Here is a 17,976-nt window from a genome sequence, read left to right on the forward strand (position 1 = left end):
CTCTGATTCCAGGAGCTGGGGCTTTACGAAAAGCAACTACTGCAAGACTTGTGACAAAATTCCCAAAGTTGGCAGGACGGGAAGTCCATGGATTTCGGCAGGAGCTTAGCAGGTGCTCTGAGGGCAGTGCCAAGCCCCTAGATCAGACCCAGCCCATACAGAGATGTTAAGTATTTTGAGATAATTGGCAATCAGTTCATGGGATATGCAAAAGTCTAGTAAGCACAAGCTCTTCAGCACTTAAATACAGAGGCCAGGCTTGCAGGCTGCTCAGCCTCTCCTGTTATTCTTCATATACTCTTCTGAGGGTTGGTCACTTTCAAAAATCTGTCTGCTCCATTTAGGTGCTTTAAATAGGAGCTGTCAGATACTGAACTCTTTGAAAATCTGGCCCCAGATGCCTAGATATGGGTCTAAGCAACGGTGGGCTTCGGAGCCTGACTTTAGGCATTCTGCTTTGCAAGTGTCGGCTGTATTTTCAAGCATGGTTTTATGACGTCATTCAGAAATGTGAGCAGCTCAAAGGGATTGAAGATCAGCCCCAAAGAGCTCTTTCAAAACACCTGACTTTTTCAGCCCTAGGATGCAAACACCTTAGAGACATGGTGACAAAAGGTGTCAAAGAGAAGATGAGGATGGGAGGGGCCGGATCATGGGACAATTATTCCTAGATTCCAAGGCTAGAAGGGACCACTGTGACCATCTAGCCTGACCTCCCGCATAACACAGGCCAGAGAACTGCCCCACAACAATTCCTAGAACAGATCTTTTAGAAAAACAACCAATCTTGATTTAAAAATTGCCAGTGATAGAGAATCCACCGTGACCCTTGGTACATTGTTCCAATGGTTAATTATACTCACTGTTAACAATGTACGCCTTATTTCCAGTCTGAATTTGTGTAGCTCCAACCTCCAGCCATTGGATCACGTTATACCTTTCTCTGTTAGATTGAGGAGTCCATTATTAATATTTGTTCCCCATGTAGGTACTTATAGACTGTAATTGCACACCCCTAACCTTTTTGTTAAGCTAAATAGATTGAGCTCCTTGAGTCTATCATTATAAGGCAGGTTTTTTAATTCTTTAATCATTCTCGTGGCTCTTCTCTGAACCCTCTCCAACTTTTCAACATCCTTCTTGAATTGTGGACACCAGAACTGGACACTGTATTCCAGCATCAGTTGCACCAGTGTCAAATATGGAGGTAAAATAACCTTGCTACACCTACTTGAGATTCCCCTGTTCATGCATCCAAAGATCGCATTAGCCCTTTTGGTCACAGCATTGGACTGGGTGCTCGTATTCAGCTGATTATCCAACCCTCCACCCACCCATGTCTTTTTGGAAACTGACTTTTCCAAACTCAGGTCTTGTCTACACTAGAGAGGGTATTGCCATGTAGCTATACGGACTAGCTAGACCATCATTACTATACTGGCAAACGTTTCCAGGCTACACCTGGCTTCAGGCTGTGGCCTGCCATCATCCATGAGTTCTTAAAGCCCTAAATGAAAGCTGTTCACCCCCACCTCCAATAGCACAAACCATCAGTCATAGGTTCAGTGCTTAAATAAGAAAAGAACAAAAAAAAAGGAGGACCAAAGGCCAGTGCAAGGCACAGTTACGGCCGTTTGAGCACCTTCGCCGCACATTTCCCGACCTTCTGGGATTCTTTCACATTTAAGATTAGATCTGAATGCTCAGAGTTTCTGATTCTTGTTTAGGGAATAATTGTAACGTCCCTGAGAAAGTGTTCATCCTTAAACCACTAATATGCACTCTCAGCCCTCACTTCCACAGAACACTCCCTCTCCCTGGGAAGGGCTTAAGAGATCAGGGTGGGGGGCGGTTGGGGCACAGAACAGCCCCCAGTTCAGAGCCCTGCCATAATTGCTATTGTCAGTTATTTGTTCACAGGCGATTTCCATATATTCCTCCTGCCTGAGCAGCGCTCAGGGCCCCCAACCCTCCCATTCCACTGACACAGGGTCCCAGCGGCCCTCCCTGTCTTTCTGTCCATTTTCTTCTTCTTGGTGATTGGGGGAGTGTCACAGGGTCAGTCCAGAATCAGATACCACTCCAGGAGAAAGAGAGCGGCTTGTGCCAGGCAGAGTCATTCATCTGTTTATGCTCCTTCCCCCTGATTCCTTATAGGGCCGTATGGGATGTTAGATAACGAATCCCAGCTGCTGGCTGTGGTATACAGCAAGACAGGAAGGTGGGACAAGGGCATAGGTGGGAAGGCTATTTAGCATCCAGGGTCACATCCAGCACCCAGAACTACTCCAACCCATGAAGCTCAGCAGTGACTCGACAAGCCACACATCCTCTGTAGAGTCGGAAAGTGCTGGATGTCCTGTTTACAAGTCCTTCTTTGTAATAAACCTCAGTCCTCTCCTGTACTCCACAATTATAAACAACCTCTGCACCATCTCTACAGACTGATGCATGATGAGCGAGTGACTCCTTCTGCCCTGTACCTCTGCTCTAACGTATGGCACAGAGAGGGTCGGTGTAGCTGGATTGGTAACTGGTTAAAAGATAGGAAACAAAGGGTAGAAATAAATGGTCAGTTTTCAGAATGGAGAGAGGTAAATGGTGGTGTCCCCCAGGGGTCTGTACTGGGCCCAGTCCTATTCAACATATTCATAAATGATCTGGAGAAAGGGGTAAACAGTGAGGTGGCAAAATTTGCAGATGATACAAAACTACTCAAGATAGTTAAGTCCCAAGCAGACTGTGAAGAGCTACAAAAGGATCTCTCAAAATTGGGTGACTGGGCAACAAAATGGCAGATGAAATTCAATGTTGATAAATGCAAAGTAATGCACATTGGAAAACATAATTCCAACTATACATACCAAATGATGCGGTCTAAATTAGCTGTTATCACTCAAGAAAGAGATCTTGGAGTCAGTGTGGATAGTTCTCTGAAAACATCCACTTAATGTGCAGCGGCAGTCAAAAAAGTGAACAGAATGTTGGGCATCGTTAAGAAAGATAATAAGACAGAAAATATCCCTGTCATATTGCCTCTATATAAATCCATGGTATGCCCACATCTTGAATACTGCGTGCAGATGTGGTCGCCCCATCTCAAAAAAGATATATTGGAATAGGAAAAGTTCAGAAAAGGGCAACAAAAATGATATGGGGTTTGGAACGGCTTCCATATGAGAAGAGTTTAATAATACTGGGACTTTTCAGCTTGGAAAAGAGACAACTAAGGGGGGAATATGATTGAGGTCTATAAAATCATGACTGGTGTGGAGAAAGTAAATAAGGAAGTGTTATTTACGCTGTCTCATAACACAAGAACTAGGGGTCACCAAATGAAATTAATAGGCACTGGGTTTAAAACAAACAAAAGGAAGTATTTCTTCATACAACGCACAGTTAATCTGTGGAACTCCTTGCCGGAGGATGTTGTGAAGGCCAAGACTATAGCAGGGGTCAAGAAAGAACTAGATAAGTTCATGGAGAATAGGTCCATCAATGGCTATTAGCCAGGATGGGCAGGGATGGTGTCTCTAGCCTCTGTTTGCCAGAAGCTGGGAATGGGCAACAGGGGATGGATCACTTGATGATTACCTGTTCTGTTCATTCCCTCTGGAGCACCTGGCATTGGCTACTGTCGGAAGACAGGATACTGGGCTAGATGGACCTTTGGTCTGATCCAATATGGCCGTTCTCATGTTTTTATGGTGAACACCAACCAGTGAATGAGACACTGGGATTTGCAGGGCTGATTCCTTCAACAGACAGAAAAATCATCTGATCAGTGTCAGACACCCAGGCCTGCTCTCCTCAGAGCCATGAGCCAGGTGCACTCAGAACCATCGATTCCAAGGCCAGAAGGGATTATGGTGATCGTCTAGTCTGACCTCCTCTAGAACACAGGCCCCAAAATAATTCTGAAACCAGATCTGTTACGAAGACATCCAATCTCAATTTAAAAATTGTCAGTGATAGTGAATCGATCACAACCCTTCGTCAACTGATCCAAAGGTTAATTACTCTCACTGTTAAAAATGTACGCCTTATTCCCAGTCTGAATTTGTCTATCTTCAACTCCCAGCCATTGCATCGTGTTAGACCTTTCTCTGTTAGGTTTCAGAGCTCTTTATCAAATATTTGTTCCCATGTAGGTCTTTATAGACTATGATCAAGTCACCACTTTACCTTTTCATTATTAAGCTAAATGGACTGAGCTCCTTGAGTCTATCACTATAAGTGATGTTTTTTAATTCTTTAATCATTCTCGTGGCTCTTTTCTGACCCTCTCTAATTATCAACATGGTACTTGAACCGTGGGCACCAGAACCGGACACAGGATTCCAGCAGCGGTCGCACTCAGTGCCAAATACAGAGGTAACAACCTCTCTACTCCTATTCAACATTCCCTGTTTATTCATCCAAGGATCACATTTGCGCTTTTGGCTACAGTGTTGCACTGGGAGCTCATGTTCAGCTGATTAGCCACCATGACCCCCAAGTCTTTTTCAGAGTCACTGCTTCCCAGGATAGAGTCCCCCATCATGCAAGTACAGCGTACATTCTTTGTTCCTAGATGTAAACATTTACATTTAGCCATATTCAAATGCATGTTGTTTCCTTGCACCCAATTTATAAGTGATGCAGATCGCTCTGCATCAGTGACTTGTCCTCTTCATTACTTACCTGCAGCCCCCCTCCATAATTTTTGTGTCATCTGAAAACTTATCAGTGATGATTTTATGTTTTCTTCCAGGTCACTGATAAAAATGTTAAATAGCGTAGGGCCAAGAACCCATCACTGTGGGACACCAATGGAAACACACCCACTCAAGAATGATTCCCCTTGTACAACTACATTTTGAGACCTATCAATTAGCCAGTTTTTAATCCATTTAATGTACGCCATGTTAATTTTACATTGTTCTAGTTCTTCAAACAAAATGTTGTGTGGTACCAAACCAAATGCCTTAGAGAAGTCTAAGTATGTTATATCAACACTATTATCTTTATCAACCAGACTTTCAATTTTATAAAAAAAAGTATCAAGTTAGTTTGACAGGATCTATTTTCCTATAAACACATGATGATTTGCATTAATTACATTACTCTACTTTAATTCTTTATTGAGTGCCATATCAGCTGCTCCATTATCTTGCCCAGGATCAATGTCAGATTGACAGGCCTATAATTAACCAACTCATCTCATTGACCCTTTTTAAAAATTGGACAATATTAGCTTTCTTCTAGTCTTCTGGAACTTCCCCCGTACTCCAAGACTTATTGAAAATCAACATTAATGGTCCTGCGTGCTCCTCAGCCAGCTCTTTTAAAACTCTTGGATGCACGATATGTGGATGTGCTAATTTAAAAATGTCTAACTTTGGTAGTTTCTGTTTAACATGCTCCAGAGATACTAGTGAAATGGGAAGAGTGTTATCACCATATGAGGAGAGTATTTCATCTGTTTTTCTCTAAATACCGAACAAATATTTATTGAATACTTCTGCCTTTTCTGCATTATTGATAATTCTACAGTAGAACCTCAGAGTTACAAACACCAGAGTTACGAACAGACCAGTCAATCACACACCTCATTTGGAACTGGAAGTACACAATAAGGCAGCAGCAGATATAAAAAAAAAGCAAATACAGTACAGTATTGTGTTAAATGTAAACTACAAAAAAAAATAAAAAATAAAGGGAAAGCAATATTTTTCTTCTGCACAGTAAAGTTTCAAAGCTGTATTAAGTCAATGTTCAGTTGTAAACTTTTGAAAGAACAACCATAATGTTTTGTTCAGAGTTACAAACAACCTCCATTCCTGAGGTGTTCATAATTCTGAGGTTCTACTGTGCTATGTCCATCCAGTAATGGATTGATACTATTGTCAGGATTCTTTTTGTTCCTAATATGTTTTAAAATCTCCTTATTGTCCTTAACTCCGCTGGCCATATGTCACGGAGTGTGGGGGGACACAAGGCCCTGCACCCCCGGCTTCCTGCGATTCACCATGACTCTCAGCCAGCCAGTAAAGCAGAAGGTTTATTTAGACGACAGGAATACAGTCCAAGACAAGTCTTGCAGGCACAGACAACAGGACCCCCCCCCCAATTAGGTGCATCTTGGGGCCCCAGGGGCACCACAGCCCCCTGGGGGGAAGGTCAGAGCCCCATCTGCCTGCCAGCCATTCCACCAGCCAGCTCCTGAAACTCTCTCCCCAGCCTTTGTTCAGTTTCCCGGGCCAAGGTGTCACCTGGCCTCTAACCCCTTCCTGGGTTCTCATGTTACATGCTCAGGTATTCTCCCTCAAGGCCAGTCTCCCATCCCCCAATGCAGACCGTCCTAGCCACACTCCCCTGCCTTCCCAGCCAACACTCCCCACTCAGCATTCAAAGACCACATTAAGAACAGTCCCAGTTCGTCACACCATAGATTTCTCCTTGTGTCCATTGACTTCCCTCATCAATTTTCTACAATTCCTAACTTCTGATTTATATTCATTACTATCAGCTTTCCCTTTCTTCTATTTGTTATGGGTTTGTTTTTGTTTTTTTATAGCTGCCTTCACTTACCCTCTAAACCAGGTCATTTTTTTTAAACCAGTATGGCCTTCTTCCTCAATTTTGGCTCAACTTTACTCGGTTTTGTTGTTGTTTTGTTTTCCTAAAAACAGCCAGCTTTCTAGAAACAAGGAAACTTTGTGTTGCATTTTGCAGATATTTTATAGAAAAGTTTAAGAAAATGATCTGGATCTGAATCTCGTGGCTTAGGTTCCTTTCTACTAAATACCCCAGGAAATCACAGCTGTGTACAGCATTCTTTGCTTCAGTGTTGCAACTCTAGTGAATTTATCACAGGTTTCATGATTTGTGGTGTATTCCTTAAAGCACTGGCTGCTGGAATCAGGAAATGGGATGACAACCACTGGCTCTTATTCTGCCTTTGTCTGCTAGAGGAAAGAGCCATTTATACTCAGAAATCCTCTCCCTGGGTTGGTACTTGCAGACATGATCAAGTTACCGCTGAACTTTCTCTTGGATAAATTAATAGATAGGAAGAGATAAAAAAATCTCTATGTCTTCACTGCAAAGTTAACTCAGGTGATCAGCAGCCAGGTGAGTCTAGAGGGTATGAGCAGTCAATCTGCAAAGCCCTACCTGATTTACTGGGTCCTAACTGATGCTGCACTCCACCACATGTGTTGCTAGTGTAAGGGGACTGTTGCCCCCTTACTAACATTCAGTGGGGGTGTTTTGATTGGCTTGCTCCCAGTACTAAAAGGGGAAGGGTTGATGGCAAATCAGGAGCCTGAGACTGACAGTCCCCAGGAACAATGGGGAGAGGCCAATGCTCCAGATCAGCCTGATTGACAGGGCGGGCAGGCTAATCAGAGGGTCAGGAGGCCAGGGAGGTCCCGTCCTCCGTGTGAGCTGGAATTGCCTGGGTCAGACAGAGTGGGGCCGAGCTAAGGAGAGAGCAGGGGCCTGAGCTAAGTTGCTGGGAGCAGAGCTGCAGCCCCAAAAGCCAGAGCACAGCCCAGAGAGAGCAGACCTGCCCTGGGAGGAGAGCTGCAGCAACCAGAGCCAGAGGGGCCAGACAAGCAGCCAGGAAGCAGGTCAGAGCTGGGAGCAGAGTCACAGAAGCAGCCTGCAGAGCAGACCTGTCCTGGGGGCAGAGCTGTAGCAACCAGAGCCAGAGAGGCCAGAGAAGCAGCCCAGGGAGCTGGAGGCAGAGCAGCAGCAGCAGCCGTGCTGAGGCAGAGTGGAGCTGGAGCAGTCCGGAGCTGGGTGTGGTGAGCAGCTGGGGAGAGTGAGGGGGACCCTGGCAGTGGGCCCAGCACAGGGAGATACCTCAGCCAAGAGGCCTTGCAGGCCAGACTTGGAGGGGGATCGTAACCCTGACAGGGCGGGGGCGACGCTGGGAAGAAGGGTCCTGCCACCTAGAGCCTGAGAGCGTGTGGCCACCGCCAGAACAAGTGTCCAATCCGCAGCGTCTCTGCAGCACAGCCAGGGCCTGAGAAGGAGGCCCGGGACCTACAAGGAACAGACTGTGAACTGCCCTGACGTTCCAGAGACACTGCTTGTGATGATCCCTGCCACAGAGCAGGGTGATGGGTTTTCCTTTAACCTTTCCCATTTTTCCTTATTCTTTTTTAAAAGTAATTGTTAATTAAACAATTTGTATTTGCTTTAAATTGTATAAAATGATCAGTGGGTCAGGGAGGTGCCCAGTGCAGAGAGAGTACCCCGGAGTGGGGACACCCTAGCCCCTGTCCTAGGTGACCACAGCAGGGTTGGGGGTCAAGCCCCCCAGGAATCCTGGGCCCAGCCTTGTTGGGGTTACGAGGACTCTGCCAGACAGGAGAGTGGAAGGGGAGTCCTCAAGGGCAGGGAGGCCTCTGGGTAAAGGAAGTGGGAGCGAGGACTCGGATCCTTTCGCTAGCCCACTTCACCGGGGTAGTGCAGAAGCCAGGAAAGTCCCCCACAATAGCGGGACCATTCCCCCGCTTACACTAGGACTGATGGGGAATATCCCATGGTTCTCTGTGCTGCAGTAAGAGGAACCACTATGATTCTTTCCCAGTGCGTTATGGGAGAGCTAGTCCATCCTCCTGGGCACACACCGGGAATTGTGGGAAGGCACTGGAGGACTATCAGTACTCAGTTGGTCAGTTGTGCTGACCAACTTCCCCACATAGATGAGGCTTTAACTGGTTGTTAAAGTAGGGGTGTTATCAACCTGAGTGAAAGCAGAACTCAAGCTCTAACTGCCATGCCCAGGTTGCCTGGACTGAACAAACGACCAAACTCAGGTGAGAGGTTTGTGTGTGGGGATGTGAACAGGAGGAGTGTTGTGCTGAAGAGGGACTGTCTCTGGCCCAACAAGGGATAAGATGTTACTAAAACCCTTATTTACTGGTACAACATTAAACAATGAAGTGTGGACAGACAGAAGTGCCATCGAGTTGAGCGTTAGGCATCACTTTGCCCAGTCAATTAAACAGCAAAGGAAGAAAGAAATCAGGTGGGGAAGGAAACATGACACATGAAGGGGTGACAGCAATAGACCAAGTCTCACAGCCCATGTGGTGTTCAGGATTCAGCCAGTGCTAGTAGAGGTGGAGATGTCATCTGGGTCCCTCTCTCTGTTCCGATCTGATTGGGTCCTCTCTCAGGATAAGGATGACAAATGGTATCATGGTGGATCCCAGGATACAGTGGTGCTGGCAGCCATGATGATAACAGTCACTCCATCCATCTTCACTCCAAAGACTCTTTTTAAGGATCCCAAAAGAGAGCAATAGGCAGAATAGACTATCTGTGAGGGACCAGGCAGTCTGGCCTAGTAGTCACAGCAGGGCTGAGATCCTGCCCACTAGGGACAGGCATCACTGTGCAGGAGTTGGAGGGATCGCAAAGCCAGGTCCCATAAACCAGAGTCAGAATCAGGCCAGGGTCAAAGACCAGAGGCAGTACCAGGCTAGAATCGGGAGGCAGAAGTTGGGGTCAGGCTGGATTCAGAGACAAGGCAAGGTCCATGAAATTGCCCCCAACAACTTCCTAGGCCAACCCCAGGGGTTAAGTAGGGACACTTGGCCAATTGGAGGGCCACAGGGTACTGTCAATCTGGGTCTTGTGGGTGGTACCTTTTGTGGTGCCTACTCTCCACTGTGCTCCCTGGCTATACTTCTTTACAGCCTCTTGGTGGTACTGTGGGAATATCAAATACCCAAAGCTCTACAGTCTGGGGTTCTAAACCCTGGGTCCTTAGCTAGTACCTCATTGTTTTATCCACCAGTTAGGCCTAATCGCCAACCAGAGCTGGGGAATATTATTTATTTATTTCTGTGAATAGTATTCCTGAAAAATGCATTTTTGGTCAAATTAAACTATTTGTGAATTTGGGTCCAATTTGGTGAATACTTTTGGCCCAATGACAATGGAGGAAAATATATTTTGGAAAAGTTGGAACATTTTGGTGTGATATTTTTTAAACAAAATGTTTCAAATTTTCATTTCAGAGAGCACTGACAGTGTGGTCTGGGTGTGACTGGAGTGCCCGGGTGCACTGACAGTGTGGCTTGCGTGTGGTTGGAGTGTCTGAGTACACTGCAGTGTTCTCAGAGTGTGACTGGACTGTCCGAGTGCAATGACAGCCTTGTTGGGGTGTGACTGGACTGTCACAGAGTACTGACAGTGTTGTCGAGTATGACTGGAATGTCACAGAGTACTGATAGTGCTGTTGGGGCATTACTGGAGTGTCAGAGAGCACAGACAGTGTTGTCTGGTGTGACTGGAGTGTGGGCAGCACTGACAGTGTTGTTGGGCGTGAGCAGCATTGACAGTGGGGTTTGGATGTGAAGGCAGCAAGGAAGAAGGAGACTTTTCCTTCCCTCAAGATTTCCCTGCTGTTAAGGGTTCAGCTGGGGGCAAGTCCTGAAGCCACCTGTACTGTCACTCCACATAGCCTTCATTGGTGCTTTTATTTACTTGGCACCAGTCGCCCTAGTATCTGGGCAGGACGGGCCCTGATTCAGCAAAGCATTGTACTAGATGCTTAGCTGTAAGCAGACATGTTACATTCTTTAAATTAAATTAATGGAGATATCCTATCTCCTAGAACTGGAAGGGACCTTGAAGGTCATCGAGTCCAGCCCCCTGCCTTCACTAGGCAGGACCAAGTACTGATTTTGCCCCAGATCCCTAAGTGGCCCCCTCAAGGATTGAACTCACAACCCTGGATTTAGTAGGCCAATGCTCAAACCACTGAGCTATCCCTCCATTTAGGGATGGACTGAAGCACGTGTTCATGAATTTGGGCCTACGTGAACAGTGCCTAGCTCCAGGAGAGAGGCTGCTGCCTGCCCCAGAGGACTAGCTAAGGATACCCTTGCAGCAAGGCTCAGACGGAGCTGGAGGCTCAGCAGAACCCGCACTACAGAGAGCCAGCCGGGGAGGCCTCCAGCTGTTCCCAGCACTGATAGGTGGCAACAGGACAGAGAAGAATCTGCACAGCAGGACTCTGGTCTCAGCACTGCAGTGCTGCCACGGGAACAGGTCCAGCCCTAGATGAATCCCCGGACACACTGAAATCCAGCTGACCAAGTGACGCTCCATGGATATGAGCTGGTTGTTTCTGAGCTGAGTGTGTCTGCACTGATGGTCGTACCAGCTTCACGACAGCAATTTAAACCTTCATTTGAGTTAAAATGGTGCAGTCTTTGGATGTAGACAATGTCTTCCAGGCACAGACGTGTCTTTCAGCACCAAAGGTTAATATGTGTCTATTTAAGAGCAACTTAAACCAAGCAACTAAGCGCTCTCCTTTTATAGTAGATCCTGGCTTTCAAATCACCCCTTTTAGTCCTGTTATGACAGTTATGAACAGGGAGGGCAGAGACCAAATCTAAAATTGCTCTGAAGTGAGAAGACATGAGGCAAGTCCCTCAGGCTGTCCAGGAGTCTTTGCTCAGTGAAGGCAGAACTGCTCACTGACTGCAGAGCTTTTATTCAAAAAGGAACACACACACACACAACCAGAGGAAATCAATTTTGCAAGCTACCCCCTGCCTGAGGATTCTGCATCTGCTCAACAACAAGGTGCAGCCTGCTGCAGGATCAAACCAGCAACAGAAACCACTCTAGAAGAAGCCAAGGAATAATACATTCCAGCTGGCTGAATAGTGGGGTGGGGTAGTCACAGACCTGTTTGCTCAGTCCCATGAGGGATTTGCTCATTGAATATTGTCAGACCCCTTTTGGGTTGCTTTCTGTGAACATTCTGTTTGCACAGATATCTGGCAAGGAGCTTTCATTTCTGAATGAGCAGATGTGTGTGCAAATGAGCGTGTTTATGTGTGAACTGGTATACTTGTGCTGGGAGTCATTCCTGGCCACCCTTACTCTCCTCCCCCCCACCCCCCGCCCACTTCCTTGGGGGGAATGGGATAAGAGGAAAGGGAATGTAAAATCTATTAGAAAGCAAATACATACTTGTTCTCTGTCCACCAGCAAGGAAGGAACCCAGCTATTTTAAAATCTGGGGTCCTCATATAGAGCGAAATATAAAGCTATTTTTTGTGCAAAAGAGATCAGGAAAAGATCCAAACTGTCCTAACATTTTCTAAATATATTTCTAAAGCTTGTCTACTATGACAAAAATTGATCAGCAAACATTTTTGTGAATGAGACTGCCAAGTTTGTTCATTATTCTCTCATTCAAACGAGTTTACTGTTTCCAAATTGCAGAAACACCACCATGTGACTTAGGTAATCAATCCCACACCCAGAGTAACAAATGGCAAAGAGTCAAAGAGAACAGTTCATGACTCTCTGAAAATGGTGCAGTTCAGCTCTTCGGCAGAGGATTGCGAGGAGCAAGCAAGCCACTCAGAAATTGGGGTCAGCTCATGAACAGTTGGAGAACAAAACAGGGAGGATATGTTTGCGACGAATAATTCAGAGATTGATAGCGTCTAAGGACAGAAGTGACCATTAGATCACCTAGCTCTGCATAACACAGAGCAGAGAACCTCACCCCAGAATCCCTGCATTGACCCTCTCACATCTGGGTGAGCTAGAGAATATTTTTTAGAAAGAGACGTACAATCTTGATTGAAAGACTCCAAGTGATGGGGAATCCACAGTGTCACAGGGTGAGCTCTTCCAATGGGTAATTCCCCTCACTGTTAAAAATGTGCACCTTTTTTCCATTTGCTAGGAATTGCAAAAAGACAGTGGCTAATGGGTCAGCGGCTAATGGCTGGGTGCAGCCAAACTGCACTCACTGCAGGACCCGAGAAAGGCATGGGGAGGGGGAGTAGTTCTAAGCCACTTTTCCACTCCCTGGGCCTGGTCCCAGCCCAGACTGATTTGGTTAAGATGGCAAAGCTGCTCTGAGCAAGCCACTAAGGGCCTCTCCACTGGCCAGGGATGACTGGAGCAAGTTAATGCTCAGAACATGAGGCCTGATTAATTTTTGTAAGTTACAGATTACCATAAATGGAAGGAAGGAGCTCTTCAAGTTGGTTTGCCATTATTGGCAAAAAAGAAGCGGTTCAGTGGTGTTGATTATTGGCTTTGTTTATTGTGCCAAGAGTTGTGAGGAGACAAATGGTTAAAACATCAGCATCCAGCCAGAAATTTCTGGAGTCCATCCACAAACAGTATGCACATGGTTACATAACATACATTAATTCATTTTGTAATGCGAAGTCCCAAAGTAATTTATTACAAATTCCTTATTTTTACTTTGAGCTTGATCATTTTCAGGCATCAATGGGGAGACAAAGAGTACTGACTAGTAGCTGAACCTTTGGAGAAAACCATCTCAGAGGACCTAGTTAAACACAACCCTTGGTGGCACCTTAGATGCAATAAGAAGTGCACCTATAAACTGAATTTGGCAAAGTTGGAGAGGAAGAGCATTGAGCATCAGGAAAAAGTTGAAGATACCGGGTCAAGTGCCAGTTGTGGGCGAGACTTGCCTCATACTGGGTCCCATGGCATGAATTTTGAGAACACCTGCTTCCTCCGCAATAAGCCTGAAGGCATCTATAATGAAACTGCTGCCATACACTGTTCAGTGGAGTTTCTCCGTAGTTCCCATGAGGAGGCAGACACTAAAATTATTTGCATGCCATCAGTGCACACAGAGGGGAGCTACTAACCTCTGGATTTTTGCACAAGACACAAGTGTTCTATAGCTCTCTGTGAGATGCTACCCAAGACTTCTGCACGATTCTGCTTTTGTGCCTACTGCTGGGGAACAGAATTGCTGTATATCCCTCCGAGATGTGTTCCTATCACTTAGGACATTAAAAGCCACCGCACTGCCAGGTTCCCACGTTTTTTCAGGATGTCACACCACTGGAAGGCTGGCTGGAAAGACCAAATTATCTTACTGAAAGGCATTTGATTCAGCCTCCAAAGTCTCTCTCCTTGCTCTGAAGGTGCATGGAATGGACAGTCACGGATGAGATCATAAATGCACTGGAGGCATTCTTATGGCGAGTTTACCATTTGAAGATCAACAGTACGACACTTGCAAAGCTACACTGGTGGATGTTTTCCAAGAAACAGACAAATGGAAAAGAATTGCCACCGACAAGGGGTGCATTTATACCTGCTCTCAAGAGGGCAAATTATGAAGCAATGGAATGGCTCTGGGATGACTGAGTGCAACCAAACTACCCTCCCCTACTGGTCATGGATGGGGCTTGGAGGATGGACTGATCACATCAGTTATGTGTGAAATATGGTGGTTTCCAAATCAATCCTTCAGCTAATCAAATGCTTATGCGCGAAGACCAGATGCTCATCACCCTACAAATGTTTGACCAGCAGCCTGCCTTGCACGGAAATATACAAGTTCGGCTCAGATGAGGACCAGTGTGAGTGTCTAGCAGTGGTGCCCTAGACAGAAACAACACAACACTGATGATGACTTTGATGAACACACATTTTCAGTCCTACATGTCAAGTCTAATTACCCAAGGATTACCAAAGAGCAGTGTCTCTTTTTGTGAAGCAATGCATCTGTGTTAAAGTATGATTAAATAAATGTTGATTTTAAACATTTTCTCGAATACATATCTACATAATTGTTCTAGGATGCCATGTTTGGTACCACTGTGTTCGTGGGAGAAAGGGCTTTCAAATGATACCCAGCTGGACCCGTTTCCAATGACATTGTATTATCAACATTTCCACCAACTGGAGGACCTGGCCCTGGGAGCCAGAAGGTCTGCGGGGAAGGAGTGAGTTTCCCCTGCCACACTGCAGAGGGTGATACCACTGAAATGATGATTGTGTAGATTTTTACTGCTCAAAGGACACCTCCCTGAGCTTCCTCTCACTAACTTGCCCACGGGATGCGGTTTTACTACATTGTGCTCCCAGGCTGCCCCGGAAAAGCCTCCTGGAAATGAACCTTGGCTTCAGCCACTGAGCCCGAGCCCAAGTGGAGAACAGCTCTGCCTTCCCAGCTCCCTGCAGCAGGCTGTGGTCTGAATGCAGCAGGAGGCAAATCCAGCTCAGATCAATGCTCTGCATTTATCAAACACATTTAAACAAAGTCACCCGGACCTGGCTCATGGCAGTGAGAGCCAGTTCTGCGCCAGCACTGGGGAGCGGGCTGGCACGCGGCAGGAGCCACTCTCAGGCTGAAGGCTGCCTGCTGGTGATCCTGATGGAGATACTGCATAACCTGTGGGGCACTCACCCCTTCCTTCCTGCTTAGAGCTGGCTTCCTAGTCAGCTGCTCTAGCAGTGATGGCAGCCTTCTGCTGCTGCTGGATAGCCCAGACAGGAGCGCCTGGAGGGCAGGGCCTCGACGCGTGGGCACATTCTGCCCTCAGCTCCTCACAGCACACATCAGCGCTGAGACCCTGCTTCCCCTGTGCACACGGGTCTCCACTGGGAGAGCTGGAAGCCAGGCAGAGTTCCGTCAGGGATGGGGGGGGGGGATGGGGTCGGGCGGTGTCCAGCTCAGAGGGGCTGGGCTCGGAGCTAAGAGTCAGGGCTGCGGGGGGATGGGGCCAGGGGGGTGTCCGGCTCAGAGGAGCTGGGCTCAGAGCTGGGGTCAGGGCTGTGGGGGGGATGGGGGAGGGAGGGTGTCTGGCTCAGAGGGGCTGGGCTCGGAGCTGGGGTCAGGGCTGTGGGGGGGATGGGGGAAGGGGGGTGTCTGGCTCAGAGGGGCTGGGCTCGGAGCTGGGGGTCAGGGCTGTGGGGGGGATGGGGCCAGGGGGGGTGTCTGGCTCAGAGGGGCTGGGCTCGGAGCTGGGGGTCGGGGGAGGGGGGGTGTCTGGCTCAGAGGGGCTGGGCTCGGAGCTGGGGGTCAGGGCTGGGGAAGGGGGAGGGGGGAGGGGGAGTGTCTGGTTCAGAGGGGCTGGGCTCAGAGCTGGGGGTCGGGGGGTGCCCGGCTCAGAGGGGCTTACCATGCCGCTTACCCCCTCTCCCAGAGCCTCAGCAAGCCACGTCCAGGAGCTCCTGCCGCTCGGCCTGCCGGAGCTCGCAGCCCCGTCCCCTTACCACGTGGCTCCAAGCGGGAGGACCTCAGGCCCCGCCCGAGCCATGCCACTGCAGCGCTGTCCAGAGCCACTCCTGGATGCGGCACGCTGAGGCGCCAGGGGATGGGGGGTTTCCCGTCACTTCTGGCAGAACCACTGGACAGGCTCCCAGGGCCCGATTTGTACAGGTGTTTTGGTGCCTGTCTGCATCTTCAGGTGCCCAAATGACCTCTGGGAATTTGGCCCCCAAGGTACGTCTACACTGCAATTAACAACCCGCGGCTGGCCTGTGCCAGCTGACTCGGGCTAAGGGGCTGTTCAATTGCAGTGTAGATGTTTGGGGTCAGACTAGAGTTCAGCTCTAGGACCCTGCCAGATGGGGGGGGGGGGGGTCCTGGAGTACAGGCTGCAGCCCTAGCTGGAACATCTACACCACAATTAAACAGCCCCTTCACCCAAGTCAGCTGGCCCAGTCTATTAGCCAGATATGTACCATATTGGCAGGGCTGGATTTACACCTTACGCACCCCAAGGCACAGCATCTTCAGCGCCCCTCTCCTCCCTCCTCCCCCCCCCCCGCCTACAGCTGACTTTTGTGTCTTCTGTAAAAAATGAAAGGAAAAGAAATATAAACACAGCCAACCTGGGAAGGCACGAGACCCTCAGCCATGCACAGCACTCCCAGCCCGAGTCGGAGCGCAACCCACCCACCCCAGGCGAGGCGCAAGGGGGGAACTGTACCTCTCCCCACAACGAATGGTCCTCAGGTGTCTTCTGTCCCTCCTGCAGCCCAGCGCGGCAGCCGCGCCCCAACTCTGCACATGCAAGTGAATGGTGTTCCGCCCACACCTCTCCCCTCCCCTCTCTTCCCCTCCCCAGCACAGGGCGGAGGCAGTGGGGCGGTTGAGATTGGGAAGGTGCTGTAATGCTCCCTGCACCTTCAGCAGCCGCCCCGCGTGGCTGTGGCTCACAGCGCCACGAGGTGGGCTGGCTCAGACACTTACCCTGTTCCAGTCCCAAACGCTGGACGGACATAGAGTTTCCAGGTGTCCAGTTTTCGACAGGAATGCCCGGTTGAAAAGGGCCCCTGGAGGTTCCAGTTGGCACAGCCAACCGGGCCGTTAAAAGTCCGGTCACCAGCACAGCAGGGACCAGGGCTAAGGCAGGCTCCCTATCTGCCCTGGGTCTGCACTGCTCCCGGTGGTGGCCTCCAGATCCCTGCGGCCACTATATGCCTGGGCAGCTAGGGAGGCTTTGAACGCTGCCCCCACCCCTAGTGCCGGCTCCACATCTCCCATTGGCCAGGAACTGCAACCAATGAAAGCTGCGGGGGTGGTGCCTGTGGGGGCAAGAGCAGCGAGCACCACACAGAGCCGCCTGGCCACGCCTCTACCTAGGAGCTGCAAGGACCTGGCTGCTGCTTCCTAGGAGCCGCAGTAAGCGCTGCTGGGACCCTGCACCTCGCACCCTGTCCCGCACCCCAACCCCCTGACCCAGCCCGGAGTCCCCTCCCACACCTAAACTCCCTCCCAGAGCCCTCATTCCCCCCAACACCCCAACACTCTGCCCCAGCCCTGAGCCCCCTCCTGTACTCCAAACCCCTTATCCCCAGCCCCACCCCAGAGCCCACACCCCCAGCCGGAGCCCTCACCCCCCCACACACACCCCAACCCCCTGACCCAGCCCGGAATCCCCTCCCACACCTAAACTCCCTCCCAGAGCCCTCATTCCCCCCAACATCCCAACACTCTGCCCCAGCCCTGAGCCCCCTCCTGTACTCCAAACCCCTCATCCCCAGCCCCACCCCAGGGCCCACACCCCCAGCCGGAGCCCTCACCCCCCACACACACCCCAACCCCCTCCCCCAGCCCAGAGCCCCCTCCTGCCCCCCAAACCCCGCGTCCCTGGTCTCACCCCAGAGCTGCACTCCCAGCTGGTGCCCTCACCCCTCCTGCCCCACAACTCC

This window comes from Emys orbicularis, chromosome 7, assembly GCF_028017835.1.
Source record: "Emys orbicularis isolate rEmyOrb1 chromosome 7, rEmyOrb1.hap1, whole genome shotgun sequence".
NCBI classification, from domain to species: Eukaryota; Metazoa; Chordata; order Testudines; family Emydidae; genus Emys; species Emys orbicularis.